The 26,374-nt window shown below is 40.7% G+C and overlaps 1 pseudogene; it reads left to right on the plus strand.

Annotated features, from left to right (window-relative positions):
• LOC136154750 (SCO-spondin-like) overlaps nt 1-26,374 on the plus strand; it is a 98,106-nt pseudogene that overhangs the window by 12,356 nt on the left and 59,376 nt on the right.

The following is a 26,374-nucleotide window of genomic DNA, read 5'->3' on the forward strand; positions in this document are numbered from 1 at the left end:
CATACTCCTAGAGCCAGACATCCTGGAATGCGAAGTCAAGTGGGCCTTGGGAAGCATCGCTACCAACAAAGCTAGTGGAGCTGATGGAATTCCAACTGAGCTATTTCAAATCCTTAAAGATGATGTTGTGAAAGTGCTGCACTCAATATGCCAGCAAATTTGGAAAACTCAGCAGTGGCCACAGGACTGGAAAAGGTCAGTTTTCAATCCAATCCCAAAGAAAGGCCATGCCAAAGAACGTTCAAACCACAGTTACACTCATCTCACACACTAGGAAAGTAATGCTCAAAATTCTCGGAATCAGGCTTCAACAGTTTGTGAACCATGAAGTTCCAGATGTTCAGGCTAGATTAAGAAAATGCAGAGGAACCAGAGAAATAAAATTGCCAACATTGGTTCGATCATCAAAAAACCAAGAGAGTTCCCAGAAAACATCTAGTTCTGCTTTATTGACTACTCCAAAGCCTTTGACTGTGTGGATCACAGCAAAATGTGGAAACTTCTTAAAGAGGTGGGAATAGCAGACCACCTTACCTGTCTCCAGAGAAATCTGTGTGCAGGTGAAGAAGCACCAGTTTGAACCAGACGTGGATCAACAGACATGGAGCTGACTTAGAGCAACCTTTTCTCAGCGTGCACATCCTAAGAATATTCCTTACCAATGCCGCGCACGTCACAGGCCCAGCACCCCCTGTCCAGGGCCAGAACCTTCTGATCGAGGTTCCGGCCCTGTCCAGGGCCAGAACCTTCTGACCGAGGTTCCCCTGTTCTTCACTACTCTGTACTTTTCCATTTGCAACTGTTTTCCTTTACACTCAGTTGCTATCTTCCTGTAGCAGGAAAAGACCAAATAGGTGCCCAGTCCCCCAAAAGGCCAAAGAGAATGTGACAGGCCTCTGACTCTGATAAGTGCCGTGAAGAAGGTGCACATGGGTCCAAAGGGTCTCTGCCAAAACAAAGCACTGAACGCACAGCTGAAATGGTAAGCTGGCCTCCCTTCCTGTCGGCTCTACAGTTTACTACTACCAACAGACAGAGAGCCCCACACGAAAGGCACCCTGGCATGTCTGCCTGCCCTACGCCCACAGCTCTCCTCTCCCTTGTACAGGAAGCAGCATTCCTCTCCTAAATGCACCAAGAGGGGTTGATTCCACCAGGCCTCACTGACTTGCTGAATGGCAAGGCTCTCTTTCTGCTGCCCTTGCTAGGCTGTGGTAGGTCTGCCTACAGCTCAGCTGTCCCCAACTATTTCACACAGTGTGGGTCACCAAACATGGCCAATGGTTGGGCTGGGGGACATCCAAGACACTCACTCAGAATCCAGGGTCCCTGTGAGAGTCATGTGGTGCAGGTCTCCTTCAGGAACTCCATGATGAAAGCGAGGTTGTGCTCCAGTGAGGATTTCAGGACTCTTATTCAGGTGCAGACTGACACCTTTAACCCTTTCCCCTCCATGGCCAAGGAGGAAACTGCCAAGAAAGGAGGAAATTAATGTCAAAACCTCTGGAGCTTTAGGTAGATATACTTCTAAGTGTTTTATTCTTTTTGTTGCAATGGTGAATAGTATTGTTTCCTTAAGTTCTCTTTCTGTTTTCTCATTGTTAGTGTATAGGAATGAAAGGTATTTCTGTGTGTTAATTTTATATCCTGCAACTTTACTATACTCATTGGTTAGGTTTAGTAATTTTCTGGTAGAGTCTTTAGAGTTTTCTATGTAGAGGATCATGTCGTCTGCAAACAGTGAGAGTTTTACTTCTTCTTTTCCTATCTGGATTTCTTTTCTTTCTTTTTCTGCTCTGACTCCTGGGGCCAACACTTCCAAAACTATGTTGAATAGTAGTGGTGAGAGTGGGCACCCTTGTCTTGTTCCTGACTTTAGTGGAAATGCATTCACTTTTTCACCATTGAGGATAATGTTTGCTGTGGGCTTGTCATATATAGCTTTTATTATGTTGAGGTATATTCCTTCTATTCCTGCAGCACTGTCATAATAGCCAGGACATGGAAGCAACCTAGATGCCCATCAGCAGACGAATGGATAAGAAAGCTCTGGCATATATACACAATGGAATATTACTCAGCCATTAAAAAAATACATTTGAATCAGTTCTAATGAGATGGATGAAACTGGAGTCCATTATACAGAGTGAAGTAAGCCAGAAAGATAAACACCAATACAGTATACTAACACATATATTTAAAAAGATGGTAATGATAACCCCACATGCAGGACAGAAAAAGAGACACAGATGTATAGAACTGAATTTTGGACTCTGTAGGAGAGGGCGAGGTTGGGGTGATCTGAGAGAATAGCATTGAAACATGTATATTATCAAGTGTGAAACAGATCGCCAGCCCAGGTTGGATGCATGAGACAAGTGCTCAGGGCTGGTGCACTGGGAAGATCCAGAGGGATGGGATGGGGAGGGAGGTGGGAGGGGGGATCAGGATGGGGAACACATGTAAATCCATGGCTGACTCATATCAATGTATGGAAAAACCACTACAATATTGTAAAGTATTTACCCTCCAACTAATAAATATAAATGAAAAAAAAAAAAAAACTTTTGGAGCAAGCAATGGGGCCTCTTTTACAGGACTGCTATTCACTATGCCCTGGAGCCTGAAAACGAGCAGGCTCTGAACTTCCAACTGTCTGTCACTGCCCAAGGGTCCCTGTACACAAACAGCCCACCCACCTTGCTTCATCGCTGTTCTCTCTCTCACAGACACACACCAGCATAGGGGCACACACATGCACCCCCACCATTGCTTTTCTCACCTTTCTGCATGGTCATTTAGGCTGGAAGTTCCTGGATGGATTCCATACCCATACTATTTCTCTCCTGGGATGCCTGCGCTTTTGAACTGAAGCCTGACCTTAGCCCGTCATTTGTCTCATATGGTGCCAATGTGTGCCACCCTGGGGGAGGGAGGGTGCTGGCTGACAGGCTGATACTAGGCAGCACTAGCCCAGGACCTTCACCTATCTCCTTCTCACATGTGTGGGAGAAGTAAGTCTCCAGTGAAGCAGGCTCTCTTTCCTTGCCTCCTCCTCCCAGTCTCTACCCTTTTCTCAACAACCTTGGTCTCGTCACAGTCCTGGGTCCTGCAGGAGCCATATCTACCTTTCCCATGGCAGCCAATGCCCCAAAGATGGAGGGGCCCACAGGCAGCAGTTTTAAAGCCCCACACCACTTGATCTACTCTGGGTGACTCCTCAAACCCTCTACCCCTGCTTAACAACACAAACAGACGAAACAACACAGCAGAAATTGTGAGCTTGTTTATGTCTCTTTCCCTAATTGCAGAGTTGTGGACTCACTGTCAGGAGCTGTCCCTGGCCATCCTGCCTTCATTGCTGTCCTGGGCATGGGCACCACACAGATGCGTGGACCAGTCTCCCCTAGGCTGTGGGTGCCTTGGGGCTCGTCTTCTGGTTGTTCCACGTCTCATGTTCTGTCAGCCTCATCTCTGCATCTGCAGTGGGCCAGAACCATGCACCATCCACAAACACAGGCAACATGAACCCACGCCTGTACATGCACACGAGTGAGGCACAGGGACAGAACCATAACAGAGGACACATGTGTCACTAGCTGAAGAACCAGTGGTTCACACAAAATACAGAGATTTCCATAGTTCTTATAGGAAATTCCCCACTCTGATCTTCAAATGTGAAATACAGAGAAGCCCAACTTTATGAAAGAGTATTAGCACCCAGAGTTTTATATAAGAGATACAGAGAATTCCATATCTCATGGCGGAAATTTGTCTTGGTATATGTGTGAGAAATACAAAGAATTCCATATTTCATGAAGACACAGTGATGCCCATGGTGGTAATGGCGACCTCATTCAAAAGGACTTATGGCAGGACTGTTAGAGTCAGTACTCCTGAACCCATGGCAGGCCACTGTCCACACACGCCTCCACCAGAGACTCCTGAACACCCACTGGCAAGTCTGACTCAGTCTCTTGTGGCCTCACTGCTCCTTGCTCCTGGGTCCTGGTGCACACAAGGTTCTGTCTGTGCCTTCCAAATGTCTATTTCCCTTGTCCTGTGGAAGTTCTGTAACCAAACCCACTGGCCCCCAGAATCAAATACGCTGGGAATTCTCAGTCTCTTTGCTGGATCCACAGGGTGGGAAATCTGTTTTGGGTGCTAGAACTTTCAAAACAGTGAGAGGACTTCTTTGGGATAATTGTTCTCTAGTTTATAGGTGGTCTGCTCCCCCAAAACTGTGGGAATCAGTAAAAGCAGTGCTAAGAGGGAAGTTGATAGCAATACAAGCCTACCTCAACAAACAAGAAAAACGTCAAATAGACAGCCTAACTCCACACCTAAAGCAGCTGGAGAAATAAGTTAAAAAATCCAAACTCTAAGTTAGTAGAAGGAAAGAAATTATAAAAATCAGAGCCAAAATAAATGAAAAAGAAAGGAATGTGGCAACAGTAAAGATTTACAAAACTAAAAGTTGGTTCTTTGAGAAGATAAACAAAATTGACAAATAATTAGCCAGACTTGTCAAGAAAACAAAGGAGAAAATCCAAATCAAGAAAATTAGGAATGAAACAGGGGAGTTTACCACAGACAACACAGACATACAAAGGATCATAAGAGACTATTATGAGCAACTGTATGCTAATAAAATGGAGAACCAGAGGATATGGACAGATTCTTAGAAAAGTTCAACCTTCCACGACTGAACCTGGAAGAAATAGAAATTATGAACAGGACTATTACAAAAACTGAAATCAAAACGTTGATCAAAAACACCCAAGAAACCACAGCTCAGGGACAGTTAGCTTCACAGGTAAATTCTATCAAACATTTAGAGAAAAGCTAATACCAATCCTTCTGAAACTCTTCCCAAAATATCCAGAGGAAGGAACACTTTCAAACTCCTTCTATGACAGCACAACCACCCTCATACCAAAGCCAGACAAAGATATCACAAAAAAAGAAAATAAAAGGGCAATGACACGGATGAACATAGATGCAAAAATCACCAACAAAATTCTAGCAAACAAAATGCAACATCCCATTAAAAAGATTACAAGTATGATTAAGTCAGATGTATTCCAGGGATGCAAGGATTCTTCAATATATGCAAATTGATCAATGTGATACACTATATTAACAAACTGAAAGACAAAATCCAAGGGATAATCTCAATAGATGCAGAAAAAGCTTTTGACAAATTTCAGCACCCTTTTATGATAAAAACTCTTGAAAAATAAGTATAGGGGAGAAACCAAGATGGCTTTCTCTCCTACAAATTCATCCAAAGAATAACTGAACGCAGAGCAAACTTCACAAAACAACTTCTGATCGCTAGCTGAGATCATTAGGCACCCAGAAAAGCAACCCATTGTCTTCTAAAGGAGGTAAGACAAAATATAAAAGATAAAAAGAGAGACAAAAGAGCTAAGGACGGAGATCCGTCCTGGGAAGGGAGTCTTAATAGAGGAAGTTTCCAGACACCAGGAAACCCTCGCACTGGCGGGTCTGGGGGAAGTGTTTGAATCTCGGAGGGCAACCTGACTGGGAGGGGAACAATAAATATAACCCACAGATTACGAGCCTAAAAGCAACTCCCAGCAGAAAAGTACCCCAGATGCCCGCATCCACCACCAGCAAGTGGGGGCAGAACGGAGAGGAGTGGGCAGCAGTGCTTAGGGTAAAGACCGGGCCTGAGTGCCCTGAGGACAATTGGAGGGAGTTTTTGTGAGTTACCAACTTAAACTGTGGGATAGCATAAGAGAGAGAGAAAATTAACCGGCCCAAACACACTGCCGGCCGTACGCAGAACAAAGGGACTGAGCAAGTCCAGAGAAGAGCTCGCAGGCTTCGGATCGGCCCAGTCCCGCCAGAGGCTGGAGGCAGGGGGGGAGGGGAAAGGGGTAGGCTCGGCCCCAAGGACCGCATCCCCTACCGCACTGCAAACAGACCTCCAGTTTCTAATCAAAGACCTCCTGAGATTCTGGATGGTCGGTGTCTGCCAGGAGGGTCGCAGCGAGACAGAGGGCACAGGCACCCGACCGGCGCGGGCGGGAGCTGGGGTTGGCAACGCGGAGGGCAGAAGGCACACACACCCAACTGGCACCGGCGGAAACTGAGGCTGGGACTGTGGAAAGGAGTAGGCGCGCCACACCCGGGGAGAGTGTGCCCGTCAAGCCCCTGACTGCCTGAGCCGCTCTGACGGGGAAGGCACAAAAAGCAGGTGCAGCTTTTTATTTCGCGCTTTTGTGGAACACCCGAGGGCTGGAACCGCGCGCAGCGCGGGTCGCGCTCCATATAGAGCAGCCGGGAGCCTGAGCAACGCAGACTGAGAAAGCAGCGCCAGCCCCTCCCCGCCGCGCCAGCCCCTCCCCGCCGCGCCAGCCCCTCCCCGCCGCACCAGCCCCTCCCCGCAGCGTGACGGAACTAGCTACCTGAATAAGAGTCCACCTCCGCCCGCCTGTGTCAGGGCGGAAATGAGGCTCTGAAGAGACCAGCAAACAGAAGCCAAATAAACAAAGGGAACCGCTTCAGAAGGGACCGATGCAACAGATTAAAATCCCTGTAGAAAACACCGACTACACCGGAAGGGGCCTGTAGATACCGAGAAGTGCAATCTGGAATGAGGAGCTATCTGAAACTGAGCCGAACCCACACTGACCACAACAGCTCCAGAGAAATTCCTAGATATATTTTTACTTTTTTTTTTTTTAAGTAAGGGAAAAAAATATTTTTTTCTTTTTTCTCTTTTATTTTCTTTTAAAATTCCCTATTATCCCCCCCCCATTACTCCTTAACTTTCATATTCATAGATTTTTATGATTTTTTGAATTAGGGAAAAATTTTTTTCTTTTTTTCCTCTTTTTCTTCTATTTTCTATTTTTCTTTTTCTCTTATTTCTTTTTAACGTCCTCTATTACTCCTCTACTACTCCTTAATTTTCATTTTCAATATGCTATAACCTTACAAAAAAAAAAAAAGAAGAGAAGCCCTATTTTTAAACTGAGCTTCATATATTTCTAAAATTTTTTTGTGTGTTTTGGTTTTTGTTTTTAATATAGTATTTTTAAGAGTCTAATAGCTACTCTAGATTTTTAACTTTTGTTTTTCAGTATATGATATAAATTATGAACATTTAAGAATCCAATATTCAGTTCCCATTTTTATTCAGCAGTGTGTTGATTATTCTCTCCCAATCTTGACTCTCTGTTTTCTACCTCAGAACACCTCTATTTCCTCCTTTCCCCTTCTCTTCCCAATCCAATTCTGTGAATCTTTGTGGGCGTCTGGGCTATGGAGAACACCAGTATCTTTAGGGAAAACCCTAAAGATACCATCAGAAAATAACTAGAATTAATCAGTGAATTTAGTAGTTGCAGGATACAAAACCAATACACACAAATCACATGCATTCCTATATATTAACAATGAAAAATCAGAAGGAGAAATTAAGGAATCAATCCCATTTACCATTGCAACTAAAAAAATAAAATACCTAGGGATAAACCTACCAAAAGAGACAATAAAACTGTATACAGAAGAGTATAAGACACTGATGAAAGATATCAAAGATGATATAAACAGACAGAAGGATATTCCATGGTCCTGGGTTGCAAGAATCAATATTGTGAAAATGACTGTACTACCAACTGCAATCTACAGATTCAATGCAATCCCTATCAAATTACCAATGGCATATTTCATGGAGCTAGAATAAAAAATTTCACAGTTCATATGGAAACACAAAAGACCCTGAATTGGTAAAGTAACCTTGAGAAAGAAGAATGGAACTGGAGGAATCAACTTACCTGATCTCAGACTATACTACAAAGCTACAGTCATCAAGACAGTATGTCACTGACACAAAAACAAAAGTATAGGCCAGTGGAACAAGAGAGAAAGCCCAGAGAAAAACCCACACACATATGGGCACCTTATCTTTGACAAAGGAGGCAAGAATATGCAATGGGAACAAGACGGCATCTTCAATAAGTCATGCTGGAAGAACTGGACAACTAAGTGCAAAAGAATGAAATTAGAAAACTTCCTTAAACGATACACAAAGGTAAACTCAAAATGGACTAGAGACCTAAATGTAAGACCAGAAACTATAAAACTCGGAAGAAAACATAGGCAGAACACTGAAGGACATAAATCATAGCAACATATTCTATGACAAACCTCCTAGAATAAAGGAAATAGAAACAAAAATAAATAAGTGGGAGCTAATTAAATTTAAAAGATTTGCATAGCAAAGGATACTATAAACAAGGTGAAAAGACCACCCATGGTATGGGAGAAAATAACAGCAAAGGCAACAACAACTGACAAAGTATTAATTTCCAAAGCATACAAGCAGCTCATACACGTCACTGCCAGAGAAACAAACAACCCAGTCAAAAAGTGGGCAAAAGTCTTAAACAGATATTTCTCCAAAGAAGACATATGGATGGCTAATAAACACATGAAGAGATGCTTGACATCACTCATTATTAATGAGGGTTAGTCGCTCAGTCGTGTCTGACTCCTTGCAACCCCATGGACTGTAGCCTGTCAGGTTCTTCTGTCCAAGGAATTTTCCAGGCAAGAATACTGGAGTGGGTTGCCATTTCCTTCTCCAGGGTATCTGTCTGACCCAGGGACTGAACCCGGGCCCCCACACTGCAGGCAGACTCTCCACCCCCTAGGGCATCAGGGAAGCTCATTATTAGAGAAACGCAAAGCAAAACTACAATGTGATATCACCTCACATCAGACAGAATGGGCATAATCAAAAAATCCAAACAACAAGTGCTGGAGAGGGTGTGGAGAAAAGGGAAGCCCCGTGCACTGCTGGTCGGAACGTAAATTGATAGAGCCACTATGGAAGACACAATGGAAATTCCTTAAAAAACTAGGAATAAAACCACCATATGACCCATCAATCCCACTATTAGGCATACATCCTTCAAAATCCAAAGCTAAAAAGACACACGCACCCCAGTGTTCACTGCAGCACTATTTACAACAGCCAAGACATGGAAGTAAGCTAGATGTCCATTGACAGAAAAATGGAGAAAGAAGCTTTGGTGTATATATACAATGAAATACTACTCAGCCATAGAAAAACAGGAATGCATTTGAGTCAGTTCTAAGAAAGTGGATGAACCCAGAGCCTATTATACATAGTGAAGTAAGTTAGAACGAGACAAACAAATATATATTAACGTACATATGTGGAATTTATGGAAGGATGGTACTGATAAACCTGTTTGCAGAGCAACAATGGAGATGCAGACATAGAGAACAGACTTATGCACAAACGTGGGGGAGAAGAGGGAGAGGGTGAGATCAATGGAAAGAGAGTAGCATGGATGCATATACACTAACATATGCAAATAGAGAGCCAATGGGAATTTGCTGGATGACTCAGGGAACTCAAATGGGGGCTCTGTAATAACCTAGAAGGGTGGGAATGAGCGGGAAGTGGGAGGGATTCAAGAGGGAGGAGACATATGGACACCTACACCTATGGTTAATTCAGGTTGATGTTATGACAGAAATCAAACCAAACTGTAAATAAGAATCAATCAATGAAAAAATATTTTTTAAAAAGCTAAAAAATCATTATTTGGAAATTATTTAGAATGTCACAGTTGAGAGAAAACAATAAAACTTAGTAAGTGGTCTATTGCCTTCCAGGTTCTGTTCTCTTCATTTTTAAAAAGTATGAGATAGGGGAGTTAATGTCTTCATGATACTGTCTCTGCTGTTCTGTTTATCATTATACAATGGTTATGCCACTTTCCATAATGATGAGGGTGCTCCACTAATGTTGGTCACAGGAAACACATGTTGAGGCCTTCATTTGGACCAGGAACTCTTCTCTGTGATGTGTACATGTTGACATGAAACCCCAAGGTCTTTCATACACTTAGGAGGCACTGTGTTCAATCCAAACACAGATTCATACACAGTAAAGTTTCCTGCAGATGGACATGTTGACCTGTCTTTTGATCCAGAGGACACTAGACACGGCACTGTATTCCAGATTGGGGGTCAGATACAACACGTCTCTGCTTCTCTCTGGCCTGGGCACCGATCTGATTCAGCTCTTGCCAGGAAGGTGACTTAGGGCAAATTCATTCACCCGTTAACCGCTATGTGTTTCTGCTTCCCCAGCTGCTGAAAAGGATGGTAGCAGTAAAAGTGCTTCACCTCATCGTGTTGCTCTGAGTACTCAAAGATTTTATTATACATGTACACATGGAGAGCTAACCCCGGTTCAGAAGGGTGAGCTTCTCTCCTTGCCTCTCTTCACTTCCGTTTCTGCTTGTACTCACACTCCCTTGTCCCTGCCCCACCCTTTCCCCTTCCCAGCCAACTCCACTCTCTCTCACCTGTGCCCCATCCTCAGACTCTACATCCAAAAACATGGCTGAAAATCTCATGATTTACCTCAGAAAATATCCATACCATCACCCTTGGATTAAAAATTCATGAATATTAGCAGAAGAAATCAGAAACACACTAAAACTGGTTGTGTGAAAACTACACAAGAAATAAAGCATTATTGGTGAAAGTTTGACTATAAACATTTTCATATCTTCATCAGATTCAGATTTTCAGAATTCGATACAGGAGAATTAGACTTGATAGAAATAATGGCAAAAAATAAAAAATAAAAAACCCATGTTATGAGGTTTCTTGGCCTTTAAATGTCTCTCTATAAGGTTTTTAAAACTTTATATACTCATGTTACACTACTGTCCAGTGACCACTTATTTCCTATCATTATACAGATCATGTGAAGGGGTCATTAGACCTGTAACTTCATAGAGAATATGCACTAAACGTCTCCATGTGAGCACACAATGAAACCTCAGTGTTGCATTTAGGCTTCACAATATCCCCATAAGAAGAGTCAAATACTCATTATGCTGAAAAAAAAAAATCCTTCCCCTGCTCCCCCATGCCTCATACACTCTGTTCTTGAGGCCCTGAAGGGCTGAATTGACAGTCCTAGGTCCATGCGGTGAGTTAAAGGTGCTGCTGACACTGCATCCATGGAACAGGGAAATGTGGAACAGCAATAATATTAACAATAGTAATGACAGCAGCTAGAATTGACTGGAACGTACCATATGACAAATATTGTTCTGATGATTTCCCATGTCTTAACATGGTCAGTGTTCTATACTGCCCCATGAAGTAGTTAAATTTACTCCAAGCTAATGGGGCTAGTGGAGGAAGGAGGCACAGAGATGCTAAGTAACGTGCTCAGTGTCGCCCAGCAGTAAGGGAGCCACTGTTTTGGACATGTTGTGGAACATTGTGTGCTTGTATTTATTTAGTTAAGGGTAAGATCCAACGGCTATGGCAAAATATGTAGAATAACAGCTACCACATAACACAAATAAATTTCACATTATGGAAATGCACTAAATAGAAATCTGATTTCTTCAGAAATCTTTCAGATATAGGCTTGGCAAGACTGGAATCAGCATGTTTTGTACAAACGATGGTCTGAGAGCCTCCTGAGAACAGCAGACAGAATGTCAGTGAGTCTGCTAGACTGGAGGTCGTGGGTTTGTGCACCAGAGAAGGCAGTAAACACCTGTCACCTACACAAGCTCCCAGTGGAGACAGAACATGGAAGCAGGCAACATAAGACCATTCCTCTGCTCTGGTAGTGCCCAGACAAGTTGTCCTTGTCAATCAGAACTGAGGGATTCTACAAGAAAGAAAGAAAACACTGCAGATTTTCGTGATCTGCCTCAGTGAATCTCACTTAGTGCAGCTACAAGAGTGCCCTAGAATCTGTGAGTTTTCACTCTGCTTGAGAAACTATCAGGGACTTTATTAAACCCCTTTAGTACTGAGACTGTCAGCAATATAAGGGAAATACTGATCAGAACAGATATTAGAAAAAAAAAATAGAGATTATTGACAAAACCCAAAGCTGGTTCTTTCAAAAGATCAATACAAATTCATAAACTTCTACTCATATAGACCAAAGAAAAAAAACCAAGATAACCAAAGACAACACTTACAAATATTGGGAGTAAAATAGGTTTCAGATCCCACAGAGATTAAAAGGATTCTATGACTGATTCTACATAACTACATCTGGCAATTTTGGTGAAAGGAACTAACTAACTACGTTGAGCAAAAAAGAAATTGATAATCTGTTTAAAAACCGAGCTTGTAGTTGAAAAATTTGCAGAAATCTCCAGGCCCATGTGGTACCCCTGACACAAAAGGGAAAGGGAGGGACAAGTGGATAGGGACAGAGAAATGGTGAGTATATTCTAATACAGTCAGTCACTCATGGTGTTTGAGCCTAATCCAAGCAATGTGATGAAGCCATTGGGTTTTGTTTTCTCATTTTCCTCCAGCTTCCCGTCCTGCCTCCCTCCTTTGCCCCAGTTGCTTTCGCCTTCTTAAGTCCTGCCCTCCATCAAGACTAGCATCATTATGAGGCATGATTCCCACATTAAAACTGATATCCACTGGCTGACTGACATTCAGCATGGAGGCTATCATCCCTGCAGCTGGTATACTCAAGGTCTCTGTCTCTCATCATAGCAGAAGGTTTCACTCCTACTTTCAGGTGTAGCTAGGAGAGACTGGGCAGAGCACATGTTGGAGCCTTGAGTCCTTCATCTGTGAAATTTGGATGACCACAAGTTGTGGGAGAAACAGAGACAGCATCACCAGACCCCTTTCAATGTGTGCTAAACCCATTGAAACATGCCAAAACCAGAGTATCACAGGACTCCTTGACATTCAGAAGCACGTCAGGTGGATTTCCCTGCCAGGACTGTAGCATTTATTGTTCCTTCTGCTTGGAATGCTCTTCCCTTAGGTAACACTACGGCCTGCTCCCTCACTTCCTCCAGATCTCTGCTTAATAGCCATCTTTCAGGGAGACTTTCCCTCATTATCTTGAGTAAAAGAATAACATCATACCTACACACATTCTTTCTGGAATCTAGCAACTCATGTCCATTGAGTCTGTGATGCCATCCAACCATCTCATCCTCTGTCATCCCCTTCTACCCTGTCTTTGATGTGCATTTCTCTAATAATTATTGATGTTGAGCATTTTTTCATGTGATTTTTGGCCACTTGTATGTATTCTTTGGAGAAATGTCTGTTTAGATCTGCCCATTTTTGATTGAGTTTTTTTTTTTTTTTTTTGGATACTGGCCTACATAAGCCCTTTGTATAATTTGAAGAATAATGCCTTGACAACTAATGAGGTTTGTGACATTACACAGGAGGCAGTGATCAAGACCAAACCCAAGAAAAACAAATGTGAAAAGGCAAAATGGTTCTCTAGGGTGGCCTTACAAATAGCTGAGAAAAGAAGAGAAGCTAAAGTCAAAGGAGAAAAGGAAAGGTAAACCCATTTGAATGCAGAATTCCAAAGAATAGCAGGGAGAGATAAGAAACCCTTCCTCAGCGATCAATACAAAGAAATAGAGGAAAACAATAGAATGGGAAAGACTAGAGATCTTTTCAAGAAAATTTGAGATACCAAGGGAGCATTTCATGCAAAGATGAGCACAATAAAAGACAGAAAAGGGATGGACTAACAGAAGCAGAAGATATTAAGAAGAGGTGGCAAGAATACACAGAAAGATCAAACACAAAGAACAAATACTAAAAGCAGCAAGGGAGAAACAACAAATAACACACAAAGGGATTCCCATAAGGATAACAGCTGATCTATCAATAGAAACCCTCCAGGCCAGAAGGGAATGGCAGGACATACTGAAAGTAATGAAAGAATAACCTACAACCTAGATTACTGTACCCAGCAAGGATCTCATTCAGATATGAAGGAGAATTCAAAAGCTTTACAGACAAGCAAAAGCTGAGAGAATTCAGCACCACCAAACCAGCTCTTCAACAAATGCTAAAGGATCTTCTCTAGACAGGAAATGCAGAAAGGTTGTATAAACGTGAACCCAAAACAAAGTAAATGGCAATGGGACCACACCTATCAATAATTACCTTAAATGTAAATGGGTTGAATGCCCCAACCAAAAGACAAAGATTGGCTGAATGGATACAAAAGCAAGACCCCTATATATGCTGTCTACAAGAGACCCACCTCAAAACCAGAAACACATACAGACTAAAAGTGAAGGGCTGGAAAAAAATATTTCACGCAAACAGAGACCAAAAGAAAGCAGGAGTCGCAATACTCATATCAGATAAAATAGACTTTCAAATAAAGGATGTGAAAAGAGACAAAGAAGGACACTACATAATGATCAAAGGATCAATCCAAGAAGAAGATATAACAATTATAAATATATATGCACCCAACATAGGAGCACCGCAATATGTACGGCAAACACTAACGAGTATGAAAGAGGAAATTAATAGTAACACAATAATAGTGGGAGACTTTAATACCCCACTCACAACTATGGATAGATCAACTAAACAGAAAATCAATAAGGAAACACAAACCTTAAATGATACAATGGACCAGCTAGACCTAATTGATATTTATAGGACATTTCACCCCAAAACAATCAATTTCACCTTTTTCTCAAGTGCACACGGAACCTTCTCCAGAATAGATCACATCCTGGGCCATAAATCTGGTCTTGGAAAATTCAAAAAAATTGAAATCATTCCAGTCATCTTTTCTGACCACAGTGCAGTAAGATTAGATCTCAATTACAGGAAAAAAATTGTTAAAAATTCCAACATATGGAGGCTAAATAACACGCTTCTGAATAACCAACAAATCATAGAAGAAATCAAAAAAGAAATAAAAATATGTATAGAAACGAATGAAAATGAAAACACAACAACCCAAAACATATGGGACACTGTAAAAGCAGTGCTAAGGGGAAGGTTCATAGCATTACAGGCTTACATCAAGAAACAAGAAAAAAGCCAAATAAATAACCTAACTCTACACCTAGAGCAATTAGAGAAGGAAGAAATGAAGAACCCCAGGGTCAGCAGAAGAAAAGAAATCTTAAAAATTAGGGCAGAAATAAATGCAAAAGAAACTAAAGAGACCATAGCAAAAATCAACAAAGCTAAAAGCTGGTTTTTTGAAAAAAATAAACAAAATAGACAAACCATTAGCAAGACTCATTAAGAAACAAAGAGAGAAGAACCAAATTAACAAATTAAGAAATGAAAAGGGTGAGATCACAACAGACAACACTGAAATCCAAAGGATCATAAGAGACTACTACCAGCAGCTCTATGCCAATAAAATGGACAACTTGGATGAAATGGACAAATTCTTAGAAAAGTATAACTTTCCAAAACTGAACCAGGAAGAAATAGATGATCTTAACAGAACCATCACAAGCAAGGAAATCGAAACTGTAATCAAAAATCTTCCAGCAAACAAAAGCCCAGGACCAGATGGCTTCACAGCTGAATTCTACCAAAAATTTAGAGAAGAGCTAACACCTATCTTACTCAAACTCTTCCAGAAAATTGCAGATGAAGGTAAACTTCCAAACACATTCTATGAGACCACCATCACCCTAATTCCAAAACCAGACAAAGATGCCACAAAAAAAGAAAACTACAGGCCAATATCACTGATGAACATAGATGCAAAAATCCTTAACAAAATTCTAGCAAACAGAATCCAGCAACATATTAAAAAAATCATACACCATGACCAAGTGGGCTTTATCCAAGGAATGCAAGGATTCTTTAATATCCGCAAATCAATCAACGTAATACACCACATTAACAAATTGGAAGATAAAAACCATATGATTATCTCAATAGATGCAGAGAAAGCCTTTGACAAAATTCAACACTCATTTATGATTAAAACTCTCCAGAAAGCAGGAATAGAAGGAACATACCTCAACATAATAAAAGCTATATATGACAAACCCACAGCAAGCATCACCCTCAATGGTGAAAAATTGAAAGCATTTCCTCTGAAATCAGGAACAAGACAAGGATGCCCACTCTCACCACTGCTATTCAACATAGTGTTGGAAGTTTTGGCCACAGCAATCAGAGCAGAAAAAGACGTAAAAGGAATCCAGATAGGAAAAGAAGAAGTGAAACTCTCGCTGTTTGCAGATGAGATGATCCTCTACATAGAAAACCCTAAAGACTCTTCCAGAAAATTACTAGAGCTAATCAATGAATATAGTAAAGTTGCAGGATATAAAATTAACACACAGAAATCCCTTGCATTCCTATATACTAACAATGAAAAAACAGAAAGAGAAATTAAGGAAACAATACCATTCACCATTGCAACAAAAAGAATAAAATACTTAGGAGTATATCTACCTAAAGAAACAAAAGACCTATACACAGAAAACTATAAAACACTGATGAAAGAAATCAAAGAGGACACAAACAGATGGAGAAACATACCGTGTTCATGGATTGGAAGAATCAATATTGTCAAAATGGCTATTCTACCCAAAGCAATCTATAGATTCAATGCAATCCCTATCAAGTTACCAACGGTATTTTTCACAGAACTAGAACTAATAATTTCACAATTTGTATGAAAATACAATAAACCTCAAATAGCCAAAGTAATCTTGAGGAAGAAGAATGGAGCTGCAGGAATCAACCTGCCTGACTTCAGACTCTACTACAAAGCCACAGTCATCAAGACAGTATGGTACTGGCACAAAGACAGAAATATAGATCAATGGAACAGAATAGAAAGCCCAGAGATAAATCCACGAACCTATGGACACCTTATCTTTGACAAAGGAGGCAAGGATATACACTGGAAAAAAGACCATCTCTTTAACAAGTGGTGCTGGGAAAACTGGTCAACCACTTGTAAAAGAATGAAACTAGAACACTTTCTAACACCATACACAAAGATAAACTCAAAATGGATTAAAGATCTAAATCTAAGACCAGAAACTATAAAACTCCTAGAGGAGAACATAGGCAAAATACTCTCCGACATAAATCACAGCAAGATCTTCTATGACCCACCTCCCAGAATATTGGAAATAAAAGCAAAAATAAACAAACTGGACCTAATGAAAATTAAAAGCTTTTGCACAACAAAGGAAACTATAAGTAAGGTGAAAAGACAGCCCTCAGATTGGGAGAAAATAATAGCAAATGAGGAAACAGACAAAGGATTAATCTAAAAAATATACAAGCAACACCTGCAGCTCAATTCCAGAAAAATAAATGACCCAATCAAAAAATGGGCCAAAGAACTAAATAGACATTTCTCCAAAGAAGACATACAGATGGCTAACAAACACATGAAAAGATGCTCAACATCACTCATTATCAGAGAAATGAAATCAAAACCACAATGAGGTACCATTACACACCAGTCAGGATGGCTGCTATCCAAATGTCTACAAGCAATAAATGCTGGAGAGGGTGTGGAGAAAAGGGAACCCTCTTACACTGTTGGTGGGAATGCAAACTAGTAAAGTCACTATGGAGAACAGTGTGGAGATTTCTTAAAATCCTGGAAATAGAACTACCATATGACCCAGCAATACCACTTCTGGGCATACACACTGAGGTATCCAGATCTGAAAGAGACACGTGCACCCCAATGTTCATTGCAGCACTGTTTATAATAGCTAGGACATGGAAGCAACCTAGATGCCCATCAGCAGATGAATGGATAAGGAAGTTGTGGTACATATACACCATGGAATATTACTCAGCCGTTAAAAAGAATTCATTTGAATCAGTTCTAATGAGATGGATGAACCTGGAGCCCATTATACAGAGTGAAGTAAGCCAGAAAGGTAAAGAACATTACAGTATACTAACACATATATATGGAATTTAGGAAGATGGTTACAATGGCCCTATATGCAGGGCAGAAGAAGAGACGCAGAAGTACCGAACAGACTTTTGAACTGCGTGGGAGAAGGTGAGGGTGGGATGTTTTGAAAGAACAGTATGTATATTATCTGTGGTGAAACAACCAGCCCAGGTGGGATGCATGAGTCAAGTGCTTGGGCCTGGTGGGCTGGGAAGACTCAGAGGAATCGGGTGGAGAGGGAGGTGGGATGGGGGACCGGGATGGGGAATACGTGTAACTCTATGGCTGATTCACATCAATGTATGACAAAACCCACTGATAAATAAAAAAATAAAAACATTAAAAAAAAAAAAAAGAATACACAGAAGAATTACAGAAGAAAGATCTTCATGACCCAGATAAACACGATGGTGTGATCACTCTCCTAGAGCCAGATACCCTGGACTGTGAATTCAAGTGGGCCTTAGGATGCATCACTACGAGCAAAGTTAGTGGAGGTGATGGAATTCCAGTTGAGCTCTTTCAAATCCTAAAAGATGATGCTGTGACAATGTTGTCCTCAATATGCCAGCATATCTGGGAAACTCAGCAGTGCCCACAGGAGGGGAAAAGGTCAGCTTTCATTCCAATCCCAAAGAAAGGCAATGCCAAAGACTGTTCAAGCTACCACACAATTGCACTCATCTCACACGCTAGGAAAGTAATGCTCAAAATTCTCCAAGACACGCTTCAACAGGACGTGAACTATGAACTTCCAGATGTTCAAGCTTGATATAGAAAAGGCAGAGGAACCAGAGATCACATTGCCAACAGCTGCTGTACCATGGAAAAAGAAAGAGTTCTAGGAAAACATCTACTTTTGTTTATTGACAATGCCAAAGTCTTTGACTGTGTGCATCACAACAATCTGTATGTAGGTCAAAAAGCAACAATTAGAACTGGACATGGAACAACAGACTGGTTGCAAATTGGGAAAGGAGTACATCAAGGCTGTATATTGTCACCCTGCTTATTTAACTTATAGTATATTTGTGAAAATAACCTCAGATGAATACCTCTATATATGGTTAAAAGGATATATACATGAATGTGTACAATTACAATAAGGCCATTTGAGGCACTATGCATGGGGCAAAAAATGATTATATGAAGTGAAGTGAGGCACACAGAGAAAGACAAATACCAAATGATATCACTTAAATATGGAATCTAAGATGTGATATAAATGAACATATGTATGAAACAGAAACACACTCATGGACATAGACAACAGACTTGTGGCTTCCAAGGCAGAGAGAATTGGTGGAGGGATGGAGTAAGAGACTGGGGACTATACATATAAACTAGAGTATATGGAATGGACAGATTAGTTCCCACTGTAGAGAATAGAGAATTATATTCAGTATCCGATGATAAATCATAAAGGAAAAGTATATATATAGGACATCCCTGGTGGTCCAGTGGCTAAGACCCCACACTTCCACTGTAGGGGATGCAGGTTCAATTCCTGGTCAGGGAACTAATCCCACATGCTGCAGAATGTAACCATAAAAAACAGAATAAATAAATGAATACATAAATGTATATATACACACAATCTAAATAAGACATATATGTGTATAAATGAATCACTTTGTTGTAAAGCTATAATTCACACAACACTGTAAATAAACTATACTTCAAATAAAAACTAACAAGACTGGAAAAAAGATGGGGTTATTTCACTGTACATAAAGTTTGTATTTCAAAGAAAACTACTGTAAACAAACATAGCTCATTACTGAATGGCAGGTTTGCTAAATTACTTACGGAGATGCATACTGCTATCTGCAATTTATCACAAAATGCACCAGGGAATAAGAGGGATTCATGGATGGATAGAGGGATGGACACATGGATAATTACGTGACAAAGGAAGTACCATAAATTGGTTACAGTAGAATCGAGGTGGGAAGTCTTTTTGTATTAGCTAGAAAAAATTTTCAACTTTGTGGAATGTTTGGAAATTTTTATAATAAAATATTCAGGAAAGTACAGAGCAAAGAACAATGAAAACCAAAATGCACATGAAGTGTAATTCCAACTTAAAAAATATGGGCTGAAACATGATGGGGAGGAAATGGGATAGAATACGGACTGTGGTGAAAGGAATCATGGTTTTTGCTTACTTTTTCACACTGACCAAGTTCTTTTCCAAATAGCCACAGGCTACATTTTCCATAATAAAAGTAGCATCACCTTCCCTCTGGCCCAAGGGAGACAGGCTAACTGGGCAGCATCATCGCCCTGCTTCTGCTTCCCTCCTCGTGACCTTGGCTCTGAGCACGTGCTGGGACTCCTGAGTCCTCCAATCACAGCTTCAGAGACGTGTCCCTTTTGGCCTCACAGGGCTGCCCAAGCCTATGGCTGACTCATCTGTTTGGAGTCCCAGGTGCAGCACCACCCGTCCTGGCTTCATCTTGGCCCATCATGGCACTACCCGTCTTCACTCACTTTTCTCTCTCTCTATATATGTATATTTCAGTGCAAAGTAAATAGTTCATTGAAAAGTACATGTAGAAAGGCACACAGGTGAACTCAGAGTGAGTTGCCCGCCACCCCCTAATTCTTTTAGTGTACACCCTCTAGCACCCTGGAGTTTTCTCAGTTACTTAAGTTTCTTAATTTAAGTGATCTTTGTCCAGAAGCTAAAAAGGGACAATCTATACTGTGTAGTAAAATTCCTGTAAACAAATAATAAACAAGAAATTATAAAAAGAGAATTGAGAAATATTTGGAAGATATTAGCTCATGTACCTAACTTATGCAGAGTTAAAAAGTCAAAATAAGAAGAGAAGATGAAAAATCCAATAGGAGATAATCAGGAAATAAACATTCAGTACAAGCAAATACAAATTACTCAAAGGAAAAAAAAGAAAAATTACCAAAAAACAGGAGAAAATGTTGAAACTAATTAGAAATAAAAGAAATACAAGTCCAAACAATAATCGAATATGATTTCTCACCATGCAATTTGCCAAAGTTCAATGAGAAAGTTGAAAGGTCCCAAATGTTTCCTCCAAATTGAGGATGAGGGATTGGAAAATGAGTGCTCATGCAGTGTTGTGAAAGCATAGTGTGATGCAACTTTCTGAAGGATAATTTGACACTATCTAGTAAATTTATAAATACATGGAGCCACTTAGCAAGACCCTGTTTGGAATTTACACTGCAGAAATATTTATGCAATTTCACCAAGATTATATGATGCTCAGTGCAATTTTTTCTCAGCATCCTAGAAAAGCTCTTTGGTACCCTTGCCCACACTGCCCTTCCCACATGAAACCCCTCTTCTCAGTTCCATTAGTAGAGATTGCTTTTGCCTCATCTAGAACGTCCTATAAAAGCCTACAGTATGTACACATGCAGTTGCTTTACAATGTCCTGTTACTTTCTGCTGGACAGCAATCTAAATCAGCTGTGTGTTTGCATGTGTATATATGCCCTATTTTTTGAATTTCCTTTGCATTTAGGTCACCATAGATCATTGAGGACACTTACCTGTGCTACAGAGGTAGTTCCCATTAATTATCAAGGCACTATTCTCCAAAACATAAAAAACAGCTCATGTACCCAAGTATAAAAAAAAACACTCAAAAAACAGGCAGATCTAAACAGACATTTCGCCAAAGAAGACATTCAGATTAAGATAAAACACATGAAAAGAGGCTCAACATCAGTAATTATTAGAGAAATGCAAATCAAAACTACAATGAGGTATTACTTCACACCAGTCTGAATAGCTATCATCAAAAATTCTACAAAGAATAAATCTAGGGAGAGTGGGGAGAAAAGGGAACCCTCTTGCACTGTCAGTGGGCATGTAAATTGGTACAGCCAATATGCTGAACAGTATGGCAGCTCCTTTCAAAGTTAAACGGAATTACCATATGACCTAGCAACCCCTCTCTTGTGCATATTCCTGGAGGAAACCTTATTTCAAAAGGTACATGCACCCCAATGTTCATGGCAGCATTATTTTCCATAGCCACGACTTGCAAAATTTTTTAGTCATAGCAATCACACACACACACACACACACACACACACACAAACCTCCTTGCAACAAAGAGTCTCTAAACAGGGGGTCAAATTACTAGGCATTTGTAAAAATAGAAGCTTAAAGATAAGTAAACAAAGCAAGAATCATGCATCAGAACCAAGTTCTACGTTAGCATTCAAATAGCAGAAAAGATGATTTTATATTAAAATAACTAGTGAACCTCATCTTTTTATCTCCCCTTCCCAGGAACTCAGAATTCTGAGGCAATGGTATATGAAATCATGGGTGATTTTTTTCTGTCTTTGTATTTTTCTAGCAACTTCACATTTTCTGTTATGAGCATGTATTAATTTTTTTAAATGTTATACAGTATCATTTCCAACATGTAAAGAAAACATCTGGTTTTTATAAATTGCATTCATAAGCACTCTTCTATTTTTCCATGAGAGGGCAGAATAAGCACAATATATGTTTATTCATACCCACATGTACTTATGAGAGAATACATCTGGATTTTATACATTACATTCCAAAGCATTCTTCTATTACTCCACGAGACGTCAGTATAAGCACAGAAAATATGCATTCATACACACATATACATATGAGTGAATACCTTGGATTTTGTAAATTACATTCATTAGCATTTTTGTTTATCCTCGAGAGGGCATCATATACACAGTAAATATTTATTCATACCCACATACACATATGTGAGAACATCCAGATTTTATGAATTGCATTCATAACCATTCTTCTATTTCTCCATGACAGGGCAGCAAAGGTACAGTAAATAATTATTCACACCCACAAACTTTGACCAGCTGATGTGAAGAGCTGACTCATTGCAAAAGTCCCTGATGTTGGGAAAGACTGAAGGCAGGAGGTGAAGTGGACGACAGAGAATGGAATGGTTGGGTGTCATCACCGACTTAATGGACATGAGTTTCAGTAAGTTCTGGGAGAGGTGATGGATAGGGAAGCCTGGTGTGCTGCAGTCCATGGGGTTGCGAAGAGTCAGACACACTTAGCGACTAAACCGGACTCACATATACATTTGAGAGAACACATCTGGATTTTATAAATTACATTCATAAGCAATCTTCTTTTTCTCCATGAGAGGCCAGCATAAGCACAATAAATATTTATTCATACCCACATATGCTCTGGGGACTCCCTTGGGCTGTAAGGAAATCAAACAAGTCAATCCTAAAGGAAATCAGTCCTGAATATTCATTGGAAGGACTGATGCTGAGCTGAAACTCCAGTAATTTGGCCAACTGATGGGAAGAACTGACTCATTTGAAAACTCCCTAATGCTGGGAAAGACTGAAGGCAGGAGGTGAGGGGCACACCAGGGGATGAGAGGCTTGGATGGCATCACCCACTCACGGACACGAGTTTGAGCAGGCCCCAGGAGGTGGTGACGGGGAGGGAAGCCTGGTGTCCTACAGTGCGTGTGCTCGCAGAGAGTCAGGCACGACTGAGCGACTGAACTGAACTGACTGACAAGCACGTCTAAAATGCTCATGCAGCTTCCAAATGGACGTGCTATTCCACGAGTGGTGTCCTACACAAGTTTTCATAATATATCCGGGAAAATAACCACAGATGAATACCTCTATGTGTGGTTAAAGGGTACAAGAATCTGTACAGCTACAACAATAAGGCCATTTGAGTCAACACGCATGGACAGAGAGATGATCATACTAGCTGAAGTGAGGCACATGGAGAAAGACAAGCAACAAACAATATCGCTTAAACGTGGAATCTAAGGTATAACACAGAGTGAAGGAAGCCAGAAGGATAAACACAAATAATTATACTAATGCATATATATGGAATTTAGAAAGATGGTAATGATAACCCTATATGCAAGACAGAAAAAGAGACACAGATGTATAGAACAGACTTTTGGACTCTATGAGAGAAGGCGAGGGTGGGATGATCTGAGAGAATAGCACTGAAGCATGTATATTATCAAGTGTGAAACAGATCGCCAGTCAGGTTGGATGCATGAGACAAGTGCTCAGGGCTGGTGCACTGGGATGACCTGGAGGGATGGGATGGGGAGGGAGGTGGGAGGGTGGTTCAGGATGGGGAACACATGTAAACCCATGGCTGATTCATGTCAATGTACGGCAAAAACTACTACAATATTGTAAAGTAATTAGGCTCCAACTAATAAAAATAAATGAATAAAAAAGATATAACAGAAATGATCACATGTATGAAACAGAAACACACTCGTGGACATAGAGAACAGACGTGTGATTTCCAAGCCTGAGAAAATTGAGGGAGCAATGGAGTATGAGATTGGGGTTAAGAGATATAAACTCGAGTACATGGAATGGATTGACAAGTTCCTACTCTAGAGGACAGAGCACTATATTCAGTATCCTATGATAAATCATGATGGAAAAGAATATATATGGGACATTCCTGGCAGTTCAGTGGTTACGACTCCACACTTCCACTGCAGGGCATGCATGTTCAATCCCTGGTCAGGGAACTAACCCCACATGGTTAAAAGTGTAGCCAAAAGAAATTTAAAAAAAAAGGAAAAATGAAATAAAAGGATGTATGTGTGTGTGTATATATGTACACACACACATATATATGTATTGAATTCAGAGTTCCACAGAATCACAAGGAGTGAAAACAAAGCCTTCCTCAGAGATCAATGCAAAGAAATAGAGGAAAACAATAGAATGGGAAAGACTAGAGATTTTGTCAAGAAAATGAGATACCAAGGGAATATTTCATGCAAAATGGGGTCAATAAAGGACAGAAATGGTATGGACCTAACAGAAGCAGAAGATATTAAGAAGAGATGGCAAGAATACACAGAAGAACTCTACAAAAAAGGTCTTCACAACCCAGCTAATCATAATGGTGTAATCACTCACCTAGAGTCAGGCATCCTGGAATCTGAAATCGAGTGGGCCTTAGGAACCATCACTAGGAACAAAGTTAGTGGAGGCGATGGAATTCCAGTCGAGCTATTTGAAATCCTAAAAGATGATGCTGTGAAAGTGTTGCACTCAATCTGTGAGCAAATTTAGAAAACTTCACAGTGGCCACAGGACTGGAAAAGGCCAGTTTTCATTCCAATCCCAAAGAAAGGCAATGCCAAAGAATGCTTAAACTACCACACAATTGCACTCGTGTCACATGCTAGCAAAGCAATGCTCAAAATTCTCCAAGTCAGGCTTCAGCAATATGTGAAGCGTGAACTTCCAGATGTCAAAGCTCATTTTAGAAAAGGTAGAGGAACCAGAGATCAAATTGCCAATACCCACGGGATCCTTGAAAAAGCAAGAGCGTTCCAGAAAAACATCTATTTCTGCTTTATTGACTATGGCAAGACCTTTGACTATGTGGATGACAATAAATTGTGGAAAATTCTGAAAGAGATGGGAATACCAGACTACCTGACCTGCATCTTGAGAAACCTGTATGCAGGTCAGGAAGCAACAGGTAGAACTGGACATGGAACAACAGACTGGCTCCAAATAGGGAAAAGAGTATGTTAAGGCTGTATATTGTCATCCTGCTTATTTAACTTATATGCAGAATACATCATGAGAAACGCTAGGCTGGAATGAGCACAATCTGGAATCAAGACTGCCAGGAGAAATATCAATAAACCCAGATATGCAGATGACACCACCCTTATGGAAGAAAGTGAAGAAGAGCTAAAGAGCCTCTTGATGAAACTGAAAGAGGAGAGTGAAAAGTTGGCTGAAAGCTCAACATTCAGAAAACTAAGATCATGGCATCCGGTCCCATCACTTCATGGCAAATAGATGGGGAAACAGTGGCTAACTTTATTTTGGGGGGCTTCAAAATCACTGCAGATGGTCACTGCAGCCATGACATTAAAAGACGCTTACTCCTTAGAAGAAACGTTATGAACAACCTTGACAGCATATTAAAAAGCGGAGACATTACATTGTCAACAAAGGTCCAGCTAGTCAAGGCTATGGTTTTTCCAGTAGCCATGTATGGATGTGAGGTTTGGACTATAAAGAAAGGTGAGCCCTGAAGAATTGATGCTTTTGAACTGTGCTGTTGGAGAAGACTCTTGAGAGTCCCTTGGACTGCAAGGAGATCCAACCAGATCATCTTAAGGGAGATCAGTCCTGGGTGTTCATTGGAAGGACTGATGTTGAACCTGAAACTCCAATGCTTTGGCCACCTAATGCGAAGAGCTAACTCCTTTGTAAAGACACTGATGCTGGGAAAGATTGAGCGCAGAAGGAAAAGGGGACAACAGAGGATGAGATGGTTGGATTGCATCACCCACTCAGTGGACATGAGTTGGGTAAACTCTGGGAGTTGGTGATGGACAGGGAGGCCTAGCATGCTGTGGTTCACAGCATCACAAAGAGTCAGTCACGACTGAGCGACTGAACTGAACTGAACTTAACACAACAATGTACATCAACTATATTTCAATTAAAAAGTAGCATGACTGGAGAAAAAAAGATTGGCACATTTCATTGTATATAAAGTTTATATCCAAAGAAAATTGCTGTAAACAAACACAGCTCACTACTAAA

Source organism: Muntiacus reevesi, chromosome X (assembly GCF_963930625.1).
Source record: "Muntiacus reevesi chromosome X, mMunRee1.1, whole genome shotgun sequence".
Taxonomy (NCBI): Eukaryota; Metazoa; Chordata; class Mammalia; order Artiodactyla; family Cervidae; genus Muntiacus; species Muntiacus reevesi.